General features: G+C 49.4%; 1 protein-coding gene across 6 annotated transcripts in view; it reads right to left on the bottom strand.

Moving 5' to 3' along the window:
• Positions 1-26,744, bottom strand: part of LOC116952788 (chemokine-like protein TAFA-2) — a 103,725-nt gene that overhangs the window by 59,167 nt on the left and 17,814 nt on the right. The window lies entirely within an intron of this gene.

The raw sequence follows: 26,744 nt of genomic DNA, 5'->3' as shown, positions 1-26,744 counted from the left end.
CCACTGCCCCTTCCCCATCGTATCTTGTTTCTCCCCACCAGACTCTGACAGCAATATCCTCCGCTCCATTCAAGAAATCACTTTGCAGTGAATTCTCCTGCAAGCGCGACGGCACGGATACAACATTCGCTGGATCATCATCGTACAATAAACCGGATAGAACGAATGCTCTCTGTACCCAAAAGCCCCGCAAAATAATTACCATGTTTGGTAATCACCACGGTTAATCCTGGTGCAAGCGATCATTTTCCCCGTAATGATGCCAGGGAACGCGTCGGCCGTGGCGACGACGATGATGACATTCGCGAGCCGAGTGATCGTTCACGCAGGCCCGTCCACGTTTGTCGCGACCCGGACTCGTTCCGCACGGGCACCGCGGACGCCTCTCCTGCTCCGCCGCTGATTCAAGGGAAAGATGCAATTAAAACACCTCCCATGAAAATAACACGATCCATCTATTTGCACCTAACGATTACGCTTTGCACTGAGCATCACCTTCTTCGGCTGCTGTGCGCTTGTTTATCCGGGCTGCCATCATGCACATTGCATTGTGCATACAAGCAGGGCCGCCCATGGGGTGGAGGTGGCGTGTGGGGGAAGGGGGTATTTTCACCCCAAGCCCCCCACAAAAAGAGCCCCACAATGGGCCTTTGGAGTTAGATGGTGGAATTATAGTCTACACTTGCGTCTCAAGGCACTACGTTCAGGAGTTAGATGGTGGAATTCTAGTTTACAATTGTGTCTCAAGGCACTATGTTCAGGAGTTAGATGGTGGTATTCTAGTCTACACTTGCGTCTCAAGGCACTATGTTCAGGAGTTAGATGGTGGTATTCTAGTTTACAATTGTGTCTCAAGGCACTATGTTCAGGAGTTAGATGGTGGTATTCTAGTCTACACTTGCGTCTCAAGGCACTATGTTCAGGAGTTAGATGGTGGTATTCTAGTCTATAATTGTGTCTCAAGGCACTATGTTCAGGAGTTAGATGGTGGAATCCTAGTCTACACTTGCGTCTCAAGGCACTACGTTCAGGAGTTAGATGGTGGTATTCAGTCTATAATTGTGTCTCAAGGTACTATGTTCAGGAGTTAGATGGTGGTATTCTAGTCTACAATTGTGTCTCAAGGCACTACGTTCAGGAGTTAGATGGTGGAATTCTAGTTTACACTTGCGTCTCAAGGTACTATGTTCAGGAGTCAGATGCCAATGTCGAAGTCTGCTAGCCATGACGAGAGTTTTTTGTACATATGTCGAACTCTTTTTTCGCCCCATACGTGGCCAACCGTGCTAATCGGAGATGTGCGGGGGAAGGACAACGATCTGAAAACAATACGCAGTTATAAAGAAATGGGTTTTCAATCTAGATTCTTTAAAAGAGCAAAAAATAATTGTGGCAATATCCTTTTACGTTGCTCAGCATTGCTGTTTCATTGACGCGATAACCACTCACTGGGAGAGAATGACCACGGAGTGGCAAAGGAGGGCAAAGCAGCCGAGATCACGTCGGCTGTGGAGATGGAGCGATGAAATCAGCTCACGTTGCAGGTGCTATGTGGATTGTTACATCCAAAAGGCGGATCTATAAATGCCCGACCGCCTTTATCTATCTTGATTTGAAGCTTTCGTGACTGCAGGAATCCATACTTTCTGGTTCTTTCGGTAAAGTCACGTGGTAGATAGAAAAAAAGACTAAAAGAACACGACGCTTCGGTCTCAACACAAGCGTCCGTCATCAGGTGAGAAAGAATGGTCTGCTGTTGTGACTTTGTATAGGCACGGGGAGGGTTGGGGTTTTGTCGAGTCGTGGCTGCAGGAATTTTTTGCGCACCGCACCGGGTACTCACGTGAGGCGGAGTCAACTTCAAGGGGAGGCCCAGGACTGGTTCAAATGTTCCCCACTGAGTGAGAAGCGAACTTGGGTCGCCGAGTTCGTCGCACGGTGCGCTGACCACTGCGCCACAGCCCCCATAAACAACAACAACAACATCATCTGCCATTCACCACTAAGTGGCGGTGATGTCATCACGGCGCTTATGCCAGCCTATTTTCACTTTAAGGCCACGTGAAGGTGTCGAACGCATGCTAGCAAGAGGTCACGGACTGACCCAGGTGCCATGGGTTGAATGACTGAGATGACTGGCCAATGCACCACCTTTGCCCTCTACTCTGCCGACTTGCTGTGTTTTACTGGTAGGAACATCCTGGTTACACCAGCCCACAGGGGATTATTGTGTCCGTCAGTCCTTCGTGCATCCAAAAATGGGAGGGGTGGGGCTGGGTGGAGAGGGGAGGGTGGGGAGGGGCTGGGTGGGGGGGAGGGGCTGGGTGGGGAGGGGAGGGTGGGGAGGGGCTGGGTGGGGAGGGTGGGGAGGGGCTGGGTGGGGAGGGTGGGGAGGGGCTGGGTGGGGAGGGGCTGGGTGGGGAGGGTGGGTCTGGGTGGGGTGTGGGAGGGATGGGGCTGGGTGGGGAGAGGCTGGTCACCCCGTGGTGCCCTTATAAAACTCAACGTTTAACCTACTCACGCCGGCTTGTGCCCAATGACCCTGGCCATTGACCGAGCAGCCCAACGTTCATACCAGCTCCCTCCGCAGGAATGTGTTATCCGCCCGACGCTCTGCTCGTCATTGTGAGCGTCGCTCCTCTGCCCTCCGTTGTTGCTGGAGGGCGACTGCCTCCAACTGGCTAGTAGCGTCCTTAAAGAGCCTCCTCCACAAAGGCTAATCTTGACACCGCTGGTACCAGTTATTGCCATGTCCACTCAGCACCATATCTTCTCGTACCATATCATTCCATCTCTTTTCTAGCCCGTGCCCCATGAAATACATATATACACACACACATATAAAACACTAATCCATAACGTCTATATGGTGAACACATGCACATTCTGTATGTGAATAGGTTAATCCCGATGTGTGTGTGTGTATGCGTGAATACATTTACAAATAGCTTATACACACACACGTGCACATATATATTTATAGCATTGGGAATATCCATGACATGACAAAATATTAATTCCAGGCGCTATCCATTTTCTCAGTGGACAGGGGTAGAATTAAGTCCCTGGGACACACTCATCAATATTAACAGAACCTGCCAATATCCGTTGCCCAGCCCTGTGTGCATGTGAGAGTAGCATGCGTCTCTGGCATGCAAGGCAGTGGGCGTTGCTCGCCAAATGACCCATCTTTAAAATTAATAAAATCCTAGTATGTGCTTTGAACTTCTTTCGCACCGTACGTAGCGAATTGCGCTAATTGGAGGTGTGGGGCGAAAGGACAACAAACTGAAAACACGCAAAAAAAAAGCCGTTACAAAGAAATGAGGGCCAGATAATAAATACCAAAACCACAGTAGATGCGGTCTAAGTGAATTCCTGCTGTAGAAATTAGCGATCGACGCATCTGTGCTCATCCTCGTGTTTACAGCCCTGATCTAGCGGAGAAAGTCCCACACAGCTTTGGAGGTGGTGTGTCCATCAAAAGGACAATCACTGTTCATTTCCCTGCGATGTGGAACTAATTTTATCGGCCCCCTGGAGGGATGATGGGTTGAGTCACTCCCCCCCCCCACCCCTCCGCCAGGATGTGACCTCACAACGTTGTCATTGTAAGCCGCTCGCTCTCCCACAGAGCCCCCTGCCCCCTCGACCGAGGAAGAGATACATCCATTATTATATTTTATTGTACAATTTAAATGTTAAAGTTTCGTTTGCTATAACAGTACTTAACTACGTGCGAACTGCCATTACATTATTGTTAAATATAGCCCAGGTTTGTGAAACATAAAATGTGTGTAAATATTCTGTTGCGTTCTAAATTATTTCACACCCTTTCAAAAAGTGGCAATGCAACATGCGTCTTAATGGGCCAATACTTAATCTCCTTGTTCAATAAAAGATCCTACTACTACTACTAATCTATAGGTATGAGATTAATGTGGAGGAAATTAGACATTTAGCAAGAAGGGATATGCACGTAGAGATCACAGCTATTAATTGGATTTTGTGATAATTAACAGACTTTATCAACATTTCAAAGTACCTGTAACGCACGATCATGCTTAATTTCAGTCAGAACAGTCCCGAACGCCATTCCATGAATTATTCTAGCACGCAATATCCATTGCACATGATTGTGTCATGTTACTGTACCTCTTTTATACACCTGTTCACATCATTTTCAGATGTACAAACCTGTTAACCCACACGGGTTACCCGCATGCTTGTACAGGGAAACTGAGTCAGGTCAACACGGCGCACAGCCGTTTCAATATGGGCACAAATGAATGTTTTGTTGTCTTCACCTGAGGAAGGCTACTTGTGTCGTGGCCGAAACGTCGTGAGAATTTTTGTTCTGTTATTATTATTTTATTATTTTATCTCCATTCTACGTGACTTTACCGAAAGAACCCAAAAGGTGTTGTTGTCTATCTGTTTGTGTTTCTCCCTCGTGATGGGACTTTGTAGGATGAACGTTGAGATTTATAAGGGGCACGGGGTGACCAGTACGGTCTGAGTTGGTCTGTAATAAGGGAGGGCACTGACAAGGGGTTGACAGGCATGGATATTTTTATGGTGTAATCATATGGCATCGTTATGTTATAGCTATACCGTGTACTCGAGTGGCACACACTGCCTTAAGCAGACAATCCCTAAAAAAAAACACATTGAGTTCGAAGTTAGTAATCACCGCCGCACCCCTGTTTATGATTATTTCCGCTTGAATCCACGGCCCCCTTTAGCCACTTGGATCCCGAAGCTTTGGCTTGCGATCTTTGACTGCCCAGCCGCCACTGCCCTCTGTGTGTGGGTGGGCGCATTCGCGGGTCCGCACGTGCATCCGCCAACACCCCGAGTCAGTGAATGCATCCCCCACGCCCCCCCCCCCCCCCCCCATGTATCTCTCATTCACAATGTCCCCTGCTGCATAGGAGCATCGGGACGGGAAGGAAGGAAACTTAAGAGAAGGGGGGGGGGGGGGCAGCCTACTCCAGCACCGCCTCCCGCACCACTGCCATTATCACTGAACGATCAACGAGCGAAGGCAGAGTGAGCTCTCTCAGGGCGGATGAAGTCGGCTATAATGGCATCCCAGCGGCTGATTTAGGAGAAATGTTAATCCACTGATAGCCGAGACGGATTTTAAAGCCTCTCCTGATTTTTCTTTCGGTTTTTTTTCTATTATGCCGAACGCTATATACGGAGTAATTTTTTTTTTTAATGCGGTACTCGATTATTTTGCTAATACGTAGCTTTGTTTGAATCTTCAAAGCTGGCTATACCTTTGGCCACAATTGTGTGATCGTCCCGTCACGATCCACGGGCGGCCACCAAGCAAGCTCAGCCGATTCCAACCTACGTCCTGGGAGTGACATTTATCTGCATTCAAATTATCACCATAATCATCACCGCCATGGTCAATCCACTGCTGGATGAGGGCCTCCTCACTCAGGGCACCACCATCTCTCGCGGTCCGACGATGTAACTTGTGACGGATACAGAGAGGGGCGATTCCACCACCCCCCCCCGTCCCCTTGAGACGACGGAATTTGGCATTTCATTGATATTCATCAGAAACAACCATTGACTTTGTTTTATTATTTATTCATGTAGGAACCAATTAAAAAAAGCAGAAAATCTCGAGACCCTCCCCCCACCCCGGCACCGCCACCTCATCCTCCCTCGGGACCTTTCTTGATCCACCTCTGGATGTACCAATCTGTCTGTGCAATGGCAGAAGCCCCTGTCTCACACTCCCACCATTCCATCTGATGCCACGCTCTCACCAACTGAAACTAAACTATACAATATAAACGATGTGGGTTTTTTTGTGTATTTGACCAGATAAAGCCCACTGAGCTATATAGCTCGTCTTCAGAAGCGACCTGTCTATCACAACTGATAGCTCAACGAAGTAGCTTATCGCGTGGAAATATATAGCAGCCAAATACTCTAAATGCGTGTTGATTCTAAATGTGGAGGGGAAAAAACCGGAGGACACGGAGAAAAATCCACGTGACCACGGGGAGAGCGTGCAAACTACAAATATACAACAGGCATCGTCTGGGTCGGGATCAAGACCACGACCTCCTGTATACCAGGCGAGGTAGTTAACATTGTATGTGTAAGATGTGCGTGTTTGAGCTGCCGCTCTCGCTCTGGCCCCTCCCCCCCTCCAACCTTATTTCCTATTTAAGCTTATGTTCATCCCTCCGGCCCCCCACCTCTCTCTGCCTCCCTGTCCGTCTTTCCTCCCTCCTTACCTCTTGGTGGACTTGTATATGTATTTCTACTGACCGTGTACCTCGTATTTTTCATTCTATCTATGCTGGTATGTGCAATCCAAAGGTTGAACACGAAATTTAACACTCTTCTGAAATTCGTGGTCCGCCAGGAAGTGTCTGTGTTGTTGGCCTGACTGGATGTGCTTCACGTAATGTTTTTTCAGGTTTGTTGAATTCTCGTCTCTCGTCTTTTTGTTGTATTTACCTCCGTGATTTGTTCTTGACACCTGATGAAGATCGCTTGCGTTGTGATCGAAACGTCGTGATTGTTTTTGTTTTAATATAATTTATTGTATTTCTACATACGTGACTTTACCGAAAAATAACAATGAGTAGTTAACATCTCGCCACCGCGGTGCCCTTGAAACCCAACGCCAGGGATCTTGATCCTTGACTGGAGGATACTGCCTGTATGTTGAACTTCTTTCACACCGCACTTAGCCAACCGTGCTAATCGGAGGACAACAAACCAAACACAAAAAGCACTTCTAAAGAAATTAGCTTTCAATTATACCGACTTCCCTGTGCTGCCCTATCCGTAGTCCCGCAGCGGCCAACAGCACCCATGTAATCCATGGCGGTGGTCCATCCGTGCACTATCCAAGCTCAGAAATAACCTTCCGACGATCATAGCGGCTCCATTCGAGTGGTGGACGATCTTTTGACCCACATTTGTCCAGGACCCCTACGTGACCTCAATGAATATTAGTGTGATCGTCATGGATCAAGTTCAATACAATTACGGCACTGCAGACCTCTTATCCGTGATGAGGTGAGGTGGCGACACCTTGCAGATCCTGCCCGCAATCAACCCAATGACCACCGGGAAACATTCACCAGCTAAGGCGCCCCCAGCTTCCACGGCGTGAGCCCTCCGCATGGCTCCACGCCCGAGCGTGAACGCTCATCGAGAAGCGCCCGACTGATAATGGCCGAAATGTCCCTTTGCGGTGGTGGAAACACCTCACCAGCCAGGCAAATAAACAAAGAAAGCCTGGCGGTGGCCCCGATGCGGTTGTCGCGAATAATAATTCGTCGAGAGGCCACACGCGGCACGAGACGGGCGCTCGTGGGTGGAATTCTCGGGGTCGGCGTGAGCTGCAGCGACTGTCGAAGTCGGCGTCAGTGGCTGTGGAGGCCCCCGTGTTGAGAGATTGATAAATAAATAAAAAAGCAACGTGAGCGAAACTCCACCCGCTATGCAAGTTAAAATTATTCGCACGCTATACACGGCCAGACGGTGTTACCGTGCGTACACGGAATGTGAACAGATACACTAAACAACACAATAACGCAACAGTGTTTTTTTTATCTTACCAGGTAAGGGCCCCCACTGATCAACGGTAGCTCGTTATTTTTTTTTTACAGAAGCGATCCGGCTATGATAAATGACAGTTCAACGGAAGTGGCGGCTTGCATTCACGTGGAGATTTATTTCAGACAAATACTTGATATCAACAGGCACTCGCTGGGTCTCGTCAGTTCTCCAAAGCTGAGCAAACGTTGAGCCTGGATAGTGCATGGATGGGCGACCGCTGTGGATGAAACGGGTGCCTCCATATGTCGGGCAGCAGAGGGCAGTCATTAAAATACAAAAAATGTTGCACTTCACTCCTATGATCCCTGCCTTTCGCCAACCCACGCTGACAAGCATGGTGAGGTACGGTCAAATAGTCCCCCACACGGTGTGGCGAGGCCCTCATCCAGCAGTGGACATGTACGGTACACACCATCTGTACACGACAAACATGCGAAATTAAACAAATCTGTCTCCATCTCAATGTCAAAAAGTGATTTGTCTCCCTGCTCAAATGAGCATTTGGAAAGTGCTCATCTCCATCCGTGGCCCTGACCTAGTGCCGGAAATTCCACAATACTATGGTGGGGCCAAATCCTTCTTGTTTGACTTCCTACAAACTACTGTGGTACTTGTGATTTGAAGCTTTTGTGACTGCAGGTATCCATACTCTTTGGTTCTTTCGGTAAAGTCACGTAGGTAGAAAAATAAAATAAATAATATATCACGACTTTTTCATCGCAACACAAGCGGTCGTCCTCAGGCAGAAAAAATAATTCAGCAGTGGAACTGCTGAACCAGCGAGAGAACTGCTACAATTGTGGTGGCTATCTCTATACCCCCCTTCCCCTGACTATCTCTCTACCCCCCCCCCCCTTCCTCTGACTATCTCTATACCCCCCTTCCCCTGACTATCTCTATACCCCCCTTCCCCTTACTATCTCTATACCCCCCCTTCCCCTGACTATCTCTCTACCCCCCTTCCCCTGACTATCTCTATACCCCCCTTCCCCTGACTATCTCTATACCCCCCCTTCCCCTGACTATCTCTCTACCCCCCTTCCCCTGACTATCTCTATACCCCCCTTCCCCTGACTATCTCTCTACCCCCCTTCCCCTGACTATCTCTCTACTCCCCTGACTATCTCTCTACCCCCCTTCCCCTGACTATCTCTCTACCCCCCTTCCCCTGACTATCTCTATACCCCCCCTTCCCCTGACTATCTCTATGCCCCCCACCCCCTTCCCCTTGTTATTTGCTCGCGCTCTGCACCGGCCTCCTGTCCAACAACACGAAACTTTCACCGTCGTTCTAACGCGCCGCGCGGAGTGGAGCCGAGCGGGCGACCCCTGTGCATCGCGTGGAATGGCGTGAACACACAAATTTAACCCGAGGGACGTCAACTAGCGCATCCTCGTTAGCTGCACCGCCGATGAGCACGGTTGGCTATGCGCGGTGCGAAAGAAGTTCACCGTGCATACGATGCAGCTGCCGCTGTAGCTGTGTACGGCCTCATTCGGGCGGGTACAGCTGGGTGCATCCACCGGTCGTGTCAGTCAGCCAACCCATGGCACCTCGTTGTGGACCGAGACCTCCTGTCAGCGAGCTTTCGACACTTCACGCGGCCTCAAAGTGCACCTAGCCTGGCACGGGCGCCGCGGTGACGTCACCGTCACTTCGTGGCGAATGGCAGGTAATGTTATTATTGGTATTGGCCCTTAATCTGATGTTGTTTTGGCTCCACATGCCGAGATAAAGCCACCACCACCACCCCCCACGCCCCTGATACAATTATTTTCATTTAAAAAAAAACTAATTTTGCGCCCAGCATACGGGGGGGCAGATGTTTGCATCAAGCACAACAACGAACAACGTCGCTTAGACCGTCGAGGCACACCTGTGCCTGTGTACAGATTCATAATGTTCAACAATCGGGTGACGACCAAAACAAAGAAGCCCTCTCACGAGCCTGTCTGAAATGAGAATCGTAAATTATGGAGCCAAGGACTCAAAACTCAAGTGCAAAGTGAAATGTGGGAGGGGGGCGGGGCAGTGGGCTTTGCAGAGCCCTGGGCGTGAAGCGCATGCTAAGCGCATGCTAAGCACATGCTAAGGACATGCTAAGGAACCCCAAGCAGCTCAAGGGTGTGCCTCCATAATCAGAGGGTGGGGTGTGTCCACAATGCATCCATTTCAAATTAATTTCAAGTCGCCCTGATGTAAACGCTTTTCGAGATGTGTGTGTTGCCCTGAGTTGTATTAATTGGCGAAACAGCTGAGCTTTCTTAACGTCCGATGGCGCTGGATGTAAACTTCCGGCAAAAACGTCGCACAACGTTGTTAAAACTTCCGCTGTTTTTTCAACATTCCTCCTGCTGGTTTTAGCTGCAAAGCCAAATCCAATTCGTGTATTTTCTCATGATGTGATAACGTGATGTGATCGGCTGTCAGGTTGTGGAGGGTTAAAATTGTTTAAAAACGTGACATTATACCTAAAAGATCGCACCCAAAATTAATTAATTATGAATCATAACTTTAGTGGTTCCAATTTCTGTACGTGGTCACTCACAGTGAATTTTATGAAAATCATATAATCTACTTCACTCTTATAGTAATAGGTTTTTTACCCTTTTATCTCGCACAAAAACTGACACCTTTATACAAGGGATCATGTTTGCAATAACCACAACACAAGTAGTCAAAATGCAAACAAAAAAGACAATTCTGATAATATGCACTGTCCTTGAATTTGATTGGTCCACACCCGAGACGGCTTTTCTTAGAGCCCAGTCTCCACTGGTGTTGGACCTGAAGACGCCAAAAGGCGTGCCAGATAAAAGGGTAAAAACCTATTACTATATCTTGTTACTGGCAAATGAGGTCTCATAATGTGCGTCATTCTTATTGACCATATAAATAAATCTGCACTCTTCAAGTTTCCCGATACCAATTTCTCTCCATCGCTCTGTATCCCCTCCATTTCCTCCTCCGTTTCGTCTCTTTCAACTCTCTCTCTCTCTACCTCTGATGAGAGTTGTTGATGTTTGCAGCTCCCACGTTGACCTCCTTCCATCCCCTCCCCCTGGGCCACGGTGCCCTCGACTGATCACGGGGCTTGGCATTTCTCTTCTTTTCATGATTCAATTTGGCTAAATACGGCCTGGCATTCAGACAAGACTGAAGACAAAGATGTATTTGGTTCACCCTCACTTCATGTTATCCTCTCCCCCTCTGCGTCACATGGGGGGGGGGGGGGGGGTACCTGCGTAGCAAATCACCGCTTTGCACAGAAGCATTCGATTACTTCACTACAACGTTTTCGACGTACAGTGAGGGAAAAAGTATTTGATCCCCTGCTGATTTTGTACGTTTGCCCACTGACAAAGAAATGATCAATCTATAATTTTAATGGTAGGTTTATTTCAACAGTGAGAGACAGAATAACAACATCCAGAAAAACGCATGTCATCAAATGTTATAAATTGATTTGCATTGTAATGAGGGAAATAAGTATTTGACCTCTCTGCAAAACATGACTTAATACTTGGTGGCAAAACCCTTGTTGGCAATCATAGAGGTCAGACGTTTCTTGTAGTTGGCCATCAGGTTTGACACATCTCAGGAGGGATTTTGTCCCACTCCTCTTTGCAGATCTTCTCCAAGTTATTAAGGTTTCGAGGCTGACGTTTGGCAACTCGAACCTTCAGCTCCCTCCACAGATTTTCTATGGGATTAAGGTCTGGAGACTGGCTAGGCCACTCCAGGACCTTAATGTGCTTCTTCTTGAGCCACTCCTTTGTTGCCTTGGCCGTGTGTTTTGGGTCATTGTCATGCTGGAATACCCATTCACGACCCATTTTCAATGCCCTGGCTGAGGGAAGGAGGTTCTTACCCAAGATTTGACGGTACATGGCCCGTCCATCGTCCCTTTGATGCGGTGAAGTTGTCCTGTCCCCTTAGCAGAAAAACACCCCCAAAGCATAATGTTTCTACCTCCATGTTTGACGGTGGGGATGGTGTTCTTGGGGTCATAGGCAGCATTCCTCCTCCTCCAAACACGGCGAGTTGAGTTGATGCCAAAGAGCTCCATTTTGGTCTCATCTGACCACAACACTTTCACCCAGTTGTCCTCTGAATCATTCAGATGTTCATTGGCAAACTTCAGACGGGCATGTATATGTGCTTTCTTGAGCAGGGGGACCTTGCGGGCGCTGCAGGATTTCAGTCCTTCACGGCGTAGTGTTACCAATTGTTTTCTTGGTGACTATGGTCCCAGCTGCCTTGAGATCATTGACAAGATCCCCCCGTGTAGTTCTGGGCTGATTCCTCACCGTTCTCATGATCATTGCAACTCCACGAGGTGAGATCTTGCATGGAGCCCCAGGCCGAGGGAGATTGACAGTTCTTTTGTGTTTCTTCCATTTGCGAATAATCGCACCAACTGTTGTCACCTTCTCACCAAGCTGCTTCGCAATGGTCTTGTAGCCCATTCCAGCCTTGTGTAGGTCTATAATCTTGTCCCTGACATCCTTGGAGAGCTCTTTGGCCTTGGCCATGGTGGAGAGTTTGGAATCTGATTGATTGATTGCTTCTGTAGACAGGTGCCTTTTATACAGGTAACAAGCTGAGCACTCCCTTTAAGAGTGTGCTCCTAATCTCAGCTCGTTACCTGTATAGAAGACACCTGGGAGCCAGAAATCTTTCTGATTGAGAGGGGGTCAAATACTTATTTCCCTCATTAAAATGCAAATCAATTTATAACATTTTTTAACATGCGTTTTTCTGTATTGTATTGTTGTTATTCTGTCTCTCACTGTTCAAATAAACCTACCATTAAAATTATAGACTGATAATTTATTTGTCAGTGGGCAAACGTACAAAATCAGCAGGGGATCAAATACTTTTTTTCCCTCACTGTATATAGCTCTGTTGAACTTCTTTCGCACCCTACGCAGCCAATCATGCTAACTGGAGGTGTGGGACACGTGACCAGGGTGCTGGGGCAGCAGTTCTCAACTCACATTGTGCACCCCTCCTGGCTTTCAGGGGGAAGGGGGGGGGGGCGTAGGCTGCGGCATGGAAACCGTGCAGGAAATGTTTGGAATGTGCGCGGGGAGCGTCAGTGCCACTCTGCAGCGACAACACAGGCTCATGCACAACATTAAACGCATGCCGTACACAAGACACGCTTCATACACAACGTGAAACACATGCTGTACAACAACAAAAAGCACCGATGCACAACAGGAAACGTACTAACACCACGTTGACTTATTGTGGTCGGGGGAGGGGGGAGCGGCGGCGTTGGGGCGGGGGGAGAGCACAGGGAGGAGTCATTGGTGAGACCGCCAGTCAACAATGCTGAGAAGCCCCTGTGCTCACGGGAGGAGGAAGAGAAAGAGGTCCACTACCTGAGTGGACGTCAAAACGTTAAACGCCGCGCGGGATGGGAGCCGTCTCGGGTTAATCGACGCGGCGACGGACAGAGACAGAGAGAAGTGGAAAAGGCGGTGCGAGGAGAAATTAGTAACCGCACACGGCCATGACCCAACGGGCCCAAAAAAGGTCAAGGGACTAGAAAAAGAAGATTCGATTGCTTACATCGGTACGATTGAGCAACGTAACCTGCCGTGCTGGGTCACAACGATGGCAACCATTGTCAGTTACAGATCTCTGTCAATCCACTGCTGGATGAAGGCCTCTTCCACGCATTCGGGGTCCATTGGGGCTATTTTACAACGCCTCATCGCATCGGCCTGCGTGCAGAGGGCAGAGATGTGGGCGCATAGAAATACAGTACAACAAATATATTTTGATGAAAAACATACGAATAAGGCTTCACCCTTTCTGGCAATAAAGCCGGAGGTGTTAAGGCAGTTCGAACATTAAATCGTTACCTATTGCAGGAGGTCAAGTCTGCACTAAGCATAACAACTTGTAGCAAAACATGCAAACAATCACGCTTGGATAATATTTGCATTGTCTTTGAATCCGATTGGCTTCCACCAGAGGCAGCTTTCTTTATGGCTTTGCTGCACTATCCTCTGCTGCTTACAACGTATCCCCCACGACCTATAACACCTGTTATACAAAAGACACGTACACACATAAACATTGCATATTAGCCGTACGTGTCAGAGAGCCAAAAGATAAACCTCTGTATTATTGCCGCATAAGTTAAGGGGGAATGGTTTTCTTTTTCAAATCGATAGAAGGTCATTTCCCTTGGCTACCGTTCCTCACACACCCGGGCCTCCATTCCGCATCTTGCGCCTCCCCGTGCACTTTCAATTACTCCTCGGAGCTCAGTGTTCCATCAGCCACCTTCATCACCACTTCAGCTAAATCACCTTTCCCCCACGCACTAATTCCAATAAACAAAGCCCAGCGTGTGATCATTAGCGTCCACGCACGAACCTCAAAGTCCTACCCACCTCATCCCTATAAATAAAAAAAGTCTCTCTCTCTCTCTTCCCTACACACAGGGTCAAGCCCACCTTGGCGAGATGTCACCTGCCTCGCCTGGTATACAGGAGGTCGTGGGTTCAATCCCAACCCAGATGCCTGCTGTATATTTGGAGTTTGTGTGCCTCTGTCTCTCTCCCCGTTGTCGCGTGGATATTTCTCCGGGTCCTCCGGTTTTTCCCTCCACATTTAAAATCAATATGCGTTTAGAGCATGTGGCTGCTTTAAATAGCCACGTGATGAGCTACTTCGTAGAGCTATCATTTGTGGCCGGGTTGCTTCTGAAAAACAGCTTCATAGCTTAGTGGGCCTACCTGGTAAAATAAAATAAATATTCATTGTTTGATTTAAAATCACCGCAATGGCTTTCGAAGGCTGCAACCAAGGGCATCACATTTTGACACCCCTTCCACAAATAAATATATATCATCATTATAAGCCACGTTCAATCCACTGCTGGATGAAATCCTCCACGAGGTGCCACCATCTCTCACGGCCCTGCTGCACAACAATCCACCCACATCAACTGAATTCATCGCATTCATCATCACCGAGGTGATGATGAATGTGATGAAATCTTACAGCTGCACGCAGCACGGCAGCATCCCTACGAACATCGTAAACTTCCACAACCACAATGCACCCACATTCTCTATTCCATGATACACATTCGAAGCCACAGGGCCCTGATTTCTAAATGCTACGTTATATTTTCACATTTTTTTTAATACACCTGGAAGGTGATATCGCGGAAACCACTTTTGAGACCGTTGCACTGCCCGTCGACCGTGGTAGGTCTGCTACATTTTCTCATAAATCTCCCGCTGTTGAGATGTTCGTCACATGGCCATAAAACTCATATCTTGTTCGACCTTGGAGCTGAGAAAAATTACGAGTTAAATTGAACGTGATGGATTTTTTTTTTTATGCAGAAATTGGTGAGCAGCCTAAGAGCGTCAACTGGCTCCATTTGAAAACTCAGTTCAATCATGAGTAAGCCTCTACACTTTAGCTAGGGATGGTAATTTAGTCTAATCAGTCAATTGAACTTCTTTCGCACCGTACGTAGCCAACCGTGCTAATGGTGGCCAGACGAAAACACCTAATTTTACGAATCATTATTGCTCGCAAAACCCTACACGTGAAACGAACCCTTCACTTCATCCCAGGATTTCAGTCGTGCCGGCTGAGAGCTCTGACATGGATGGCATCAGACCACTGCGCCAGAAGTTACCCTACGTGCAAGGCCACCTGACAACAAGTTACCCTACGTTCAAGGCCACGTGACAGCAAGTTACCCTACGTGCAAAGCCACGTGACAGCAAGTTACCCTACGTGCAAGGCCACGTGACAGCAAGTTACCCTACGTGCAAGGCCACGTGACAGCAAGTTACCCTACGTGCAAGGCCACGTGACAGCAAGTTACCCTACGTGCAAGGTCACCTGACAACAAGTTACCCTACGTGCAAGGCCACGTGACAGCAAGTTACCCTACGTGCAAGGCCACGTGACAGCAAGTTACCCTACGTGCAAGGTCACCTGACAACAAGTTATCCTACGTGCAAGGTCACCTGACAACAAGTTACCTTACGTGCAAGGTCACCTGACAACAAGTTACCCTACGTGCAAGGCCACGTGACAGCAAGTTACCCTACGTGCAAAGTCACCTGACAACAAGTTACCCTACGTGCAAGGCCGCGTGACAGCAAGTTACCCTACGTGCAAGGTCACCTGAGAACAAGTTATCCTATGTGCAAGGCCACGTGACAGCAAGTTACCCTACGTGCAAGGCCACGTGACAGCAAGTTACCCTACGTGCAAGGCCACGTGACAGCAAGTTACCCTACGTGCAAGGCCACGTGACAGCAAGTTACCCTACGTGCAAGGTCACCTGACAACAAGTTACCCTACGTGCAAGGCCACGTGACAGCAAGTTACCCTACGTGCAAGGCCACGTGACAGCAAGTTACCCTACGTGCAAGGTCACCTGACAACAAGTTATCCTACGTGCAAGGTCACCTGACAACAAGTTACCTTACGTGCAAGGTCACCTGACAACAAGTTACCCTACGTGCAAGGCCACGTGACAGCAAGTTACCCTACGTGCAAAGTCACCTGACAACAAGTTACCCTACGTGCAAGGCCGCGTGACAGCAAGTTACCCTACGTGCAAGGTCACCTGAGAACAAGTTACCCTATGTGCAAGGCCACGTGACAGCAAGTTACCCTACGTGCAAGGTCACCTGACAACAAGTTACCCTATGTGCAAGGCCACGTGACAGCAAGTTACCCTACGTGCAAGGTCACCTGACAACAAGTTACCCTACGTGCAAGGCCACGTGACAGCAAGATACCTTACGTGCAAGGTCACCTGACAAACAAGTTACCCTACGTGCAAGGTCACCTGACAACAAGTTACCCTACGTGCAAGATCACCTGACAACAAGTTACCCTACGTACAAGGCCACGTGACAGCAAGTTACCCTACGTGCAAGGTCACCTGATAACAAGTTACCCTACGTGCAAGGTCACCTGACAAAAAGTTACCCTACGTGCAAGGCCACCTGACAGCAAGTTACCCTACGTGCAAGGCCACCTGACAGCAAGTTACCCTACGTGCAAGGTCACCTGACAGTAAGTTACCCTACGTGCAAGGCTGTGCCCACGAACAACACCAGGGAATGTTTACTTCAGTGTACCCTCCACCAATCAGCGTTATCCTTCGCTTAGCAACCCCCACGGCTGCAGTTGACCCCCCAGACGACTCGTAAAGGTCTCGCCAGATGCACCCCGCTGAGCCCGACTCGTCCGACGGCTGCCACTTTTCGGAAGCCTCCGGCTTGCAGCGTGCGTTACACAATGCGCGCGCTGCACAGTACTTTATTGTACAGCGGGAACCTTTAAAATGTCAATCCACTGCTCGATGAGTTCCTCTTCGTGCTGTTCGGGCCATGGGATTCGGAGGGAGGGTCATTTGACCAAACTCCACCACATTGGCCAATTCGGGTTTGGTGAAGGTGGAGAGCAGTGAAGTAAAGTACATCCATGGATGTTGCTGCCTGCGATTCAGCACGACACCGCAGGAGCTTGTGGCAACCTGGCACGCAGCTTTTGACAACCGGTCCAGGCTCAAACCTGCTTGGACGGGACTGGGCACACCCCGGGTAGAAAATTAACGGTGCCCCCTTTGCCATCTGTGAAAAAACTTCACTGGGTCATGGGATTAATTCTCACGAGAGCCCTGCATTGGAATATTTGACCAATTCCATCAATGAGAAGCGTGTGTGGAGGACACCAGAGTACATGGCGAAACCCCACGCATGAAGAGATAATAATCAAAGCTCCACACGGATGGGATTCAATAGTCCATTACTGGACTGCGATTTCCTGACCAGCTAACAGTCCAAGCCTACACCATCTATAATTCCCAAGCAAGCTCCCGTCTAACCAGGCTCAAACCAACTTAACTTGACGAGACAGACTCAGAATATGTATCTATACTGGAGGAATCCGATGAGCTATGAAGCTCTTTTTCACCGATATCCAGTAGGGGTGGCTAAGATCGTTACAATAACAAACAACACCACGTAATATGAGTGCAAAGTACAAGAGAAGTAAACAAACCAGCCAAACACAAACAAAGACAACACAAAACCATCCCCATCCTACCAGTCCAAGCCCACTGACGTATGAACTTATTTTTCAGACGCGACCTGGCCACAAATGATAGCTCAACAAAGCGACCCCATGATTTGGACATTTATAGCCAGCAAAATAATCTACATACGTACCAATACAGCTGGGTGATTCTCACGATCATGAATCTGTAATCATCACTCCATGGTGACTGGTGTGTAGCACGCATGCACACCCAGATGCTGACTCGTACATACGTGTGTATAATTTAACATGGAGATTACCCCACAGAGTAATCATGAAGCAGAGTGCAAGCATAGGAACCGAATACAATTCCTGCAGGAATCGCTTAGCTCTGATCCCCTAAACAATGCTTTGGTGCAGACTTACCCTGAGGATATCATCAAAAAACATAATGTAACAAGGTAAGAGCCCAACCAGCATGCAAGCTCAGAATGTTCCATATATTTTATTTAAATCCAGCCAGGCATGAGGTGGCCGGGTGGCTCAGAGGTCTTAGCAACGAGTTGGCACCGCTGACACACTGCGTTAGAATCCTGGTTTCAGCCGCCCGTCATTAAAAGCTGCATCTCAAGTTCAGCGAATTAATGGGGTCAGCCAGGTCACTAATGACTCTGTACAACAATAAAAAATAATAATATAAATTTTAGCCATTTTCTTTTTTTTTACATACGTTGGGAATTTAAAATATCGAATTGGTTGCCATCCAATGTGGTGAACGTGTCCCTGTAGGCAAGGCTCGTGGGCAAGTGCAGTTGCCTCGGGTGAGACAGAGAGGTCGCTTGAAAGGGGATCTCAGAAGTCGTTCTATCAAATCAGCTGCCGCGGCCCATTATCTGACCCTCAGGGTTATGTACTTCCTCAGCAAGAGTCCTGAATCGACCATTTATCTCATGACACGTGGGTGAATAGCACACATAGAATATAACCGTGGGACAGGGGGGAAGGTGAGAGCGAAATTCCAAAATTATTTACGAAAATAAATTAGTCACACAGCTGCAACTCTAGACTTTGAAGGCAGGTACTTGGTTGTCTATGAACAGACCAGTGTGTGAGGCTTACCCAGCCGAAGTAGGGTTGTGAGATGGACAATTTCTTCAATTATGTCCACCAAATGTTATCCCGAGTGTGCTATCCGTGGCACGTACCACAAGACGGAGAATCTATTCGCAACTCTCACAGAGCAGCGTAACCCTTCACCTCTGAGATCCCATCAAGGTACCTCTGGTCCAAATAGCAGTGAGTTGGGGGCAGCACTTTCCCACACGTCACTCCACGCAGTGTCATAATCAGCACGTTACGTGGCTGAAGTTACTTATATTAAGTAAAGAACCAAATATAATATGATATTGAGCTAACATCTTCCACAGTCATTCGTGACCGGGCTAGGCCCATCAACTCAATAAATTCGCGAAACCCGGTTTAAGCCACAGGCAATTAAATTAAACTAAACTAAAATATTTTTTTTATTTTTCAAGATAAGGCCCACTGAGCAATTAGCTGTTTTTCAGAAGCGACCTAGCAGGGGGGGGGGAGAGCAGTGGGGGGGGGGGAGGCGGGGGGGGGCTCCATAAGAGCGACTGGCCGCTAAGTAGCGTGAAGTGCGCAGTGTGGGGGGCCAAAGGGACATTTGGTGGTACAGGTCCCAGCCCACCACCCACCTCGCACCAGCCATGGGCCACACGAAGTCAAGGGTCCCCCGTATAGCCTGTGACAGACTGTTGGGGCAAGTTCCGTTTGCAGGTAGCAGCACTAATGAAGGCCGGCACAGTACACGTGCCGTTTGGGTGGCCAGCACCACGCCCGGCCGCCTTTGTCTCCCTCAGTGGCGATGTTCACTGCGCACCGCTACACCGGGTACTCGTTAGAGGCCGAGTCGACCTCGGAATGCGGCCCATGACCGGTTCAGATAATCGTCACCGGTGATGGCCGCGAGCGGGAATCGAACTCGGCCGGCCGTCTTTCGAAGCGCAGCGCTGACCGCTGCACCACCGCCCCGTGTACGTCCGTACGTACACACACACACGTAAACATACGCGTACAGTGTATATAAAACCCCTATAATAATAGCAGGGCAGCCAGGCATAAATAAATCAGCAAGCGGGCTTGACAGCAACTCCTGTGGTTGTTGCGCCTGTGGCGGCAGCAGCAGCAGCAGCATCAACAGCAGCAGCGCTGCCTTCGTAGGCAATAACCCTGCCCTCGCAACAGCAGCCAGACCCAAGCCCGATTTGACCCTGGGACCAGCGGCGTAGTAACGATACAATCAGCTCAGGTGGTGCGGCAATCGGTCAGGTGGGGGTCCAAATATTGTATTCGTCTCGAGCGGTCGCACCTCGGCTGTTTTGTGGTGCCGCTCGCCGGTCCCCGCCTGCCCTAATCACATCGTTACGCTCACGGTCTCGAACATTTAACCCTGCATGGGGCGCCCGGTGTTCGCACAAATACGTTTTTGTTCTTGTACACAGTTGTTTGAAAATAAATATCACGGCGGTTGACAAAGGGGGGCCCCCGTTTGTAGCTTTGGCCACCAGGGCAGAGGAGGGATTGAGGGGCATGGCACCCCCTGCCCCCCATGCTCGTTGCGCGACTGCGCCGGACTTATCTCGTGCACAGCAGAGGGGCGGTCCATAAATGACGTCACGCGATTTTCAACCCCCCCTTCATCACACGGCGTCACAAAAAGTCAGACCCCCCTCAAATATGACGTCACAAAGCTCTGCCCCCCCCCCCCCGCAAAAAAATAAACCATGCTTCAAATCGCTTTAAACTATCGTCATTGTAGCGCGTATTTAATGTGGCGCTGCACTCTGATGTTGTAGAAGAAAGCATTTATTTAAAAAAAAAGTATTTCTAATAAAGTAGAATGTGTTGTCTATATTTATTAAAAGTTGCGCATTTTGATGTGACGTCACATTTCTCAAACCTCCCTCCCTTCCCCCTCGTCACACATCGTCACAAATGTCCGACTCCCCCCCACCCCCCCCCCCCCTAGGTGCGTGACGTCATTTATGGACGGCCCCAGAGCACACACCAGCCAGCGGACGGCAGTCCCCGTGCACCTGGGGTTGGAGCACCCCCAGTCCATAGCTCGCTGCACGCGACAGCGGCTCGGCGTCAAGAGCGACTGACGACCTCCTGCACTCACCCATTCAGCCGCCTCCCTGCCCGCTCTCCCCACTACCTCTGCTAAGGTCGCCCTTTACCGAGAATTTGACGGATTGGTTCGTAGCCACCCCGGGCTGGCTTGGGTAAGCCCTGGCACGGTCCCGGTTGTCCGGTGGAAAAATATTTATTCGAGACAATCATTGAGTGGATCGATTGATGGATTCCAGACTAGGATTCTAGACATGGATCGGGTGGATCAGCTGTATATTTGTTTAAACTTCCAAACCTATTGGACTTGCGATGTGAACCGGGAGCTAGAAAGTACAGCAAGCGGGTTCACGAATCCCATCTGTGTGAAGCTTTCGAGTCTTAGAAACTCGTTCGCAGTGTGGATTGCCCCTCTGACCACTCGGAAAACAAACAAAAAACAAAACTCAATGCAAAGCAACTTTCTATGTAGAACCATCTTTAAGAATTATCTTGAGAGCCGGTGAGGCTTCCCTGTGTGGTATTTTTTATCATTATTTTGTTAATGACCAAATCACGCATTATATGCTGCGGACCGTTTCATAACTCTTGGGTGGCGCATGGATGGCTTACACGATGCACGGGGCATTCACTGTGGACTGCCGTAGGTTACATTGCCAGCAGAGGGCAGTGCAATAAAAACTCATCATTGTACTCTACAGGCAGTCCAAGACTTACGAACACCAGACTTACGAACACCCCCCCCCCCCACTTACGAACGTTCGACTTGCGAACACCCGCACTACCGAGCCAGCTTTCATGCAAACCATTTCTGTTTACTCAAAACGCGAACTCGCACTTGCAAACTGAACCACGGAACTATTTTATTCAGCGGAGCGATCCTCCGCGAGATGTAATGAGCCTCGTGCTGGGAGTGAGTGTGTGCGTGTGTGTGTGAGAGTGTGTGTGTGGGGAGCGGTGGGTTAGGGCGCTGCGCTATGAACCTGGCGACCCGGGTTCGATTCCCGCTCCGGGCCAACACCGGTGACGATTATCGGAACCGGTTCTGGGCCTCCCCTAGGTCAACTCAGCCTTAAATGAGTACCTGGTGCGATGAGTACCTGGTGCGGTGTGTAAACATCGCCACTGGGGAGACAAAGGCGGTCGTGCGTGGTGCTGGCCACCCACCCCCTCGTGTACCGTTCCGGCCTTCATAGGTGCTCGCTAACAGCACTTACAGTCTGTTAAGGCTATACGGGGGATCTGTGTGTATCTTTGTGTGTGGGGAGCGGTGGTGTAGCGGTTAGCGCGCTGCGCTACGAGACCAACACCAGTAACGATAATTATCTGAATGGTACCTGGGCCTCCCTTAGGTCGATTAAGCCTCAAATGAGTACCTGATGCGGTGTGTAAATATCGCCACTAGGGAAACAAAGGCGGACGGGCGTGCCCACTCGCCCCTTCGTCTACCATGCCAGCCCAGAATTTGGGTTCGTATCGCAGCGCGCTAACCACTGCGCCACCACTCCCCCTAGTAAGAAGACCGGGAGGACGTCAAACGTGGAGATGGAATTCCTCCAGTACCGTGTCAATAAACATTCTGATTCTGGACTGTCACATCGCGAGATCAATGGGGGATAGATAATAGCTGCTGATGATGATGAGTTGCATAACACGCAATACCTGCAATACGGCAGACACAATGCAGCGCGCACGAACTATACTCTCACTAGGGAAACAAAGGTACTGACATGATAGCACATTCTCCGTGACAAACACCACACACACTCCCCACGCCACGTGTAGTACTGACGGTACGCATACGCACACAATATTGACAGTTCACACACAAACCGTAGACACAATCGCGACAGCACAAAGACACACGGCATACACACAGCCTCCTAGTGGCAGCGCACACACAGCACACGACTGGCAGCACACAGACACACATCATACTAGTGGCAGCATACACACAGCACAAAGACAGACGCAAACACGTGGCCTGATATCGTAACAGTATTTCGCAGCTTGTCGCCTCCCTACGGTCGCATTCGCCGTGTTATTAAGGGAAGCGGAACATGACGCTGGGAGGTCCTGGCCACAGGAGTCTCCCGCTATACCCATGCACACAGCGCCCATCTGCCAACACGCGTAGAGCATGTATTATTAATACCGTGTGCTCTCACAAAGACAAAGACGTGTAGCCCTTGCAGACTGTTGGGGCAAGTGCTGTTAGCGAGTAGCACCTAATGAAGGCCGGCACGGCACACGAGGCGGTGGGTGGCCAGCACCACGCGCGGCCACCTTTGTCTCCCCAGCAGCGATGTTTACTCCACACCGCACCAGATACTCACTTGAGGCCAAGTCGATGTGCACACACACGGTCACACACGCGGACAAATGCATAGAGCACGTACCCTGATACACACACGCACAGCAATTGCATGTCCCTGTACATTACATATATGTACAAAGACAAACATATCCCCCCCCCGCCCCGCCGCCCCATATAGCCTTAACAGAGTATTGAGGCAAGAGGCGTTAAGCGAGCACAAATGATGAAGACCACGAGGAGGGAGGGTGGCCAGCGGAGGAGTTCGTCTCCACCGGCGCTCATCAGGACGCGTACCTCCGATTATTAACGCGGTTGGCTACGTACCGCGCAAAAGAAGCTCAACATGCATAGGTGCATGTTTTAGGACGAGTCGATCTCTAATGCAGAGCGCCCAATCATCACCCGGGCTTTCGTCCTCGCTGTCGGCTTTGGCGTCACTCTGTTCCGTGGGAAGCGATTTTTCTCGGTTCACCGATGATGAGGATTGTACCTTTTACGAGTGCTCAGCACGATGCTTGTCCCCACGTGGAGCGCTTGGGCTGACGATGCCCGTCTGAGTGCCGCTATTTGACCGAGGCTCTTTGCGTGCCAAAAAAATGTGAAAATGTTGGCTTTCGGATTCGCTCTCTTTGTTAGAAGCGAATAATTCGCTGTGTGTGTGTGTGTGTCCAACGTCAGAATTTGTAGGTCTTCTCGAACATTATCAGAGCGTAACATCAATCACCCAATTCAGGCATGATTGTCTCCGTTTATTAGATGTACTGTCGACCTAATCCCATTATGAACTGCATACACAATCTAATCCCCTGCCAAGTTCCCCATTGTCCCAATGGGGAACTCGGTCATCAATGCAGAATACGTGAACTCTCGTGTTGTCAATCAATCACAGGATCAATTAGTTAATCACCCCGGGCCACTCCGTGGTAACGGGACTACATAGCCTGGGGCCTCGGTGGCTGACAATCATGAATCCACAAATGCACACACAAATAAAATGTAACACAGCCGTGTACAACGTCGCATATCCGACTCGATGCAGACTAAGGCACAGGATGGAGGCGTAGGTGAGAGATTGAGTGAGTGACTGATTGAGTGACTGAGTGGTTGAGTGAGTAATTGAGTGGTTGAGAGAGATTGAGAGGGTGAATGTTTGATCAAGTGGTTGAGCGAGTGGTTGATCGAGTGAGTGGGTGAGTGAATTGTTAGTGAATAAGCGAGTGGTTGAGTGAGTGAGTGGCTGAGTGAATGAGCGGTTGAGTGAGTGAGTGGTTGAGCGAGTAATTGAGTGAGTGAGTGGTTGAGTGAGTGATGGATTGGTTGAGTGACAGGTTGAGCGAGCGAATAGTTGATCAAGTGGTTGAGTGGGTGGTTGAGTGATTGAGTGAGTGAGTGGTCGAGTGAGCGAGTGAGCCAGTGGTTGAGTGAGTGAGTAAGTGGTTGAACGAGCGAGTGGTTGATCAAGTGGTTGAGTGGGTGGTTGAGCAATTGAGTGAGTGAGTGAGTGGTCGAGTGAGTGAGTGAACGAGTGGTTGAGTGAGTGAGTAATAGGTTGAACGAGCGAGTGGTTGATCAAGTGGTTGAGTAATTGACTGAGTGAGTGAGCGAGTGGTTGAGTGGGTGGTTGAGTGAGTGATCAAGTAGTTGAGTGAGTGATCAAGTGGTTGAGTGGGTGGTCGAGTGATTGAGTGAGTGAGCGAGTGGTTGAGTGAGTAAGAGGTTGAACGAGTGAGTGAGCGAGTGGTTGAGTGGGTGGTTGAGTGAGTGAGTGAGAGGTTGAACGAGTGAGTGAGTGAGCGAGTGGTTGAGTGGGTGGTTGAGTGAGTGAGTGATCAAGTGATTGAGTGAGTGATCAAGTGGTTGAGTGGGTGAGTCGGATACGAGAAACAGCTACACTGGGTGTGAGCGCTTAATTGGTCAGTCGGGGTGTGGGATTACGTGGCGGTCGGATGAGCGGCGTCTCCTGTGCACGCAGGCTTTGTTGTTGTTGTTGTTTTAGCGGTTTTCTTGTAAGCAAGCGTCCTTCCCGTGCCGAGAGAGGGTTTGGAGCTTCAACGCATCGCGCCCGAGGGCTCTGCGACGTCGCCGCCTCGTCACGTGGGGAGTGGATGGGGCGGGGGGGCATTGTTCTCGTGTCTCGCAGCCACGCAGTGGAGGTGGCCACGTGCGCAGCTTTGTCAGGGACAGGTGGGGGGCCTCCGACGATACCACGGAACAAAACAAAACAAAGCACGCGAGGAAATATTTACACTCGCGTTGTTTACTCGCTTTAATAATATATTCAGCACAGCCCCTACTTATTTTGGTCCAATAATTTAAACATCGTTTTATATGCGTGCGATAACTCAAACTTGAGTTTTTGCTCAAGTTGAGTAATGAGGGTTGTAACTGTCGCTCAGCCAGTGGTGGGAATTCCACGTTTCTACGGCGCGGGAAAATGTGTCCGGAAGACTGCCACCATCGCCTTCATCACGGTGCAGTACTCATTTTATAGGCCCCGGAGGGATGATGAGCAGGGTCAGCCATCAACCAGAATTTTAACTGGCTCTCCCGACCACTTAGCCACCTTGGCTGCGTTACGAACACATTCATTAACAGAGAGACAGCGATGACATTATAATTTTAAAAAAAATTAAATTGCTCGGAATAACTACGGGATGCTGAGAATTATTTACAAACGGGGTGAAAATTTCACTGAAGAAAGAATTTTACGTTGTCCAATGTACGCCGATAAAATATAATGTATACGTCAATTAGTAATAAACATATACTCATAGCATACCTAAACATTCACCTACTTAGCTGCAACCATGTCACTCACGTGACAACCACGTGCAGACAACGGCAACGCTTACACCTAATTTATTCTTACATACTGTTGGTGAAACATTATGTTAGTGAGCACCTACCCAGACAAAGTATGTAACACAGTGGATTTTTGAGTAGCCTACAGGACACGCCTAATCACCTAATGTGTTCCCAGTCCATCATTTAAGGCCGAGCAGACCTAGGAGAGGCCCACGCTCTGTCGGGTAAATATCGCTGTGCACCACGGGCAAGGAATCGAACCGAGGTCGTCAGGGTCATTGTCCAGTGCACTAAGCACCGTGCCACTGCTCCACACGGCGTTTAGCCACAAGCACAAAGACCCCCGTATAGCCTTGACAGACTGTTGGGGCAAGTGCTGTTAGCGAGCACCTATGAAAGCTGGCACGACACACGAGGGGGTGGGTGGCCAATGCCACGCCCGACCGCCTTTGTCTCCCCAGTGGCGATGTTTACACACCGCACCAGGTACTCGTTTGAGGCTTAGTCGACCTAGGGGAGGCCCAGGACCGGTTCAGACAATCGTCAATGGTGTTGACCGTGAGCAGGAATCGAACTCGGGTGGCTGGGTTCGTTCCTCAGCGTGCTGACCGCTACACTGCCGCTGCCCACCGTTACACACACGCACTCGCACACACTCACACATGATCATGTGTGGTCGTACATTCACTAAACCACACTGATGATGGTGAACGTCTCAAGGCCCTGGGCAGACAGTTACTAAACCTCACACAGAATGACCTCTGTGACCTCACTACCCTCCCTCCCTCCAACACAATCCTTCGCAATGCCTCCACAAAG

Source organism: Petromyzon marinus, chromosome 48 (genome assembly GCF_048934315.1).
Source record: "Petromyzon marinus isolate PM22_M1 ecotype Great Lakes invasive population chromosome 48, UKy_Petmar_22M1.pri1.0, whole genome shotgun sequence".
NCBI lineage: Eukaryota > Metazoa > Chordata > Hyperoartia > Petromyzontiformes > Petromyzontidae > Petromyzon > Petromyzon marinus.
The sequence above is the reverse complement of the archived record's forward strand: the minus strand, read 5'-3'. Positions and strand labels throughout refer to the sequence as shown.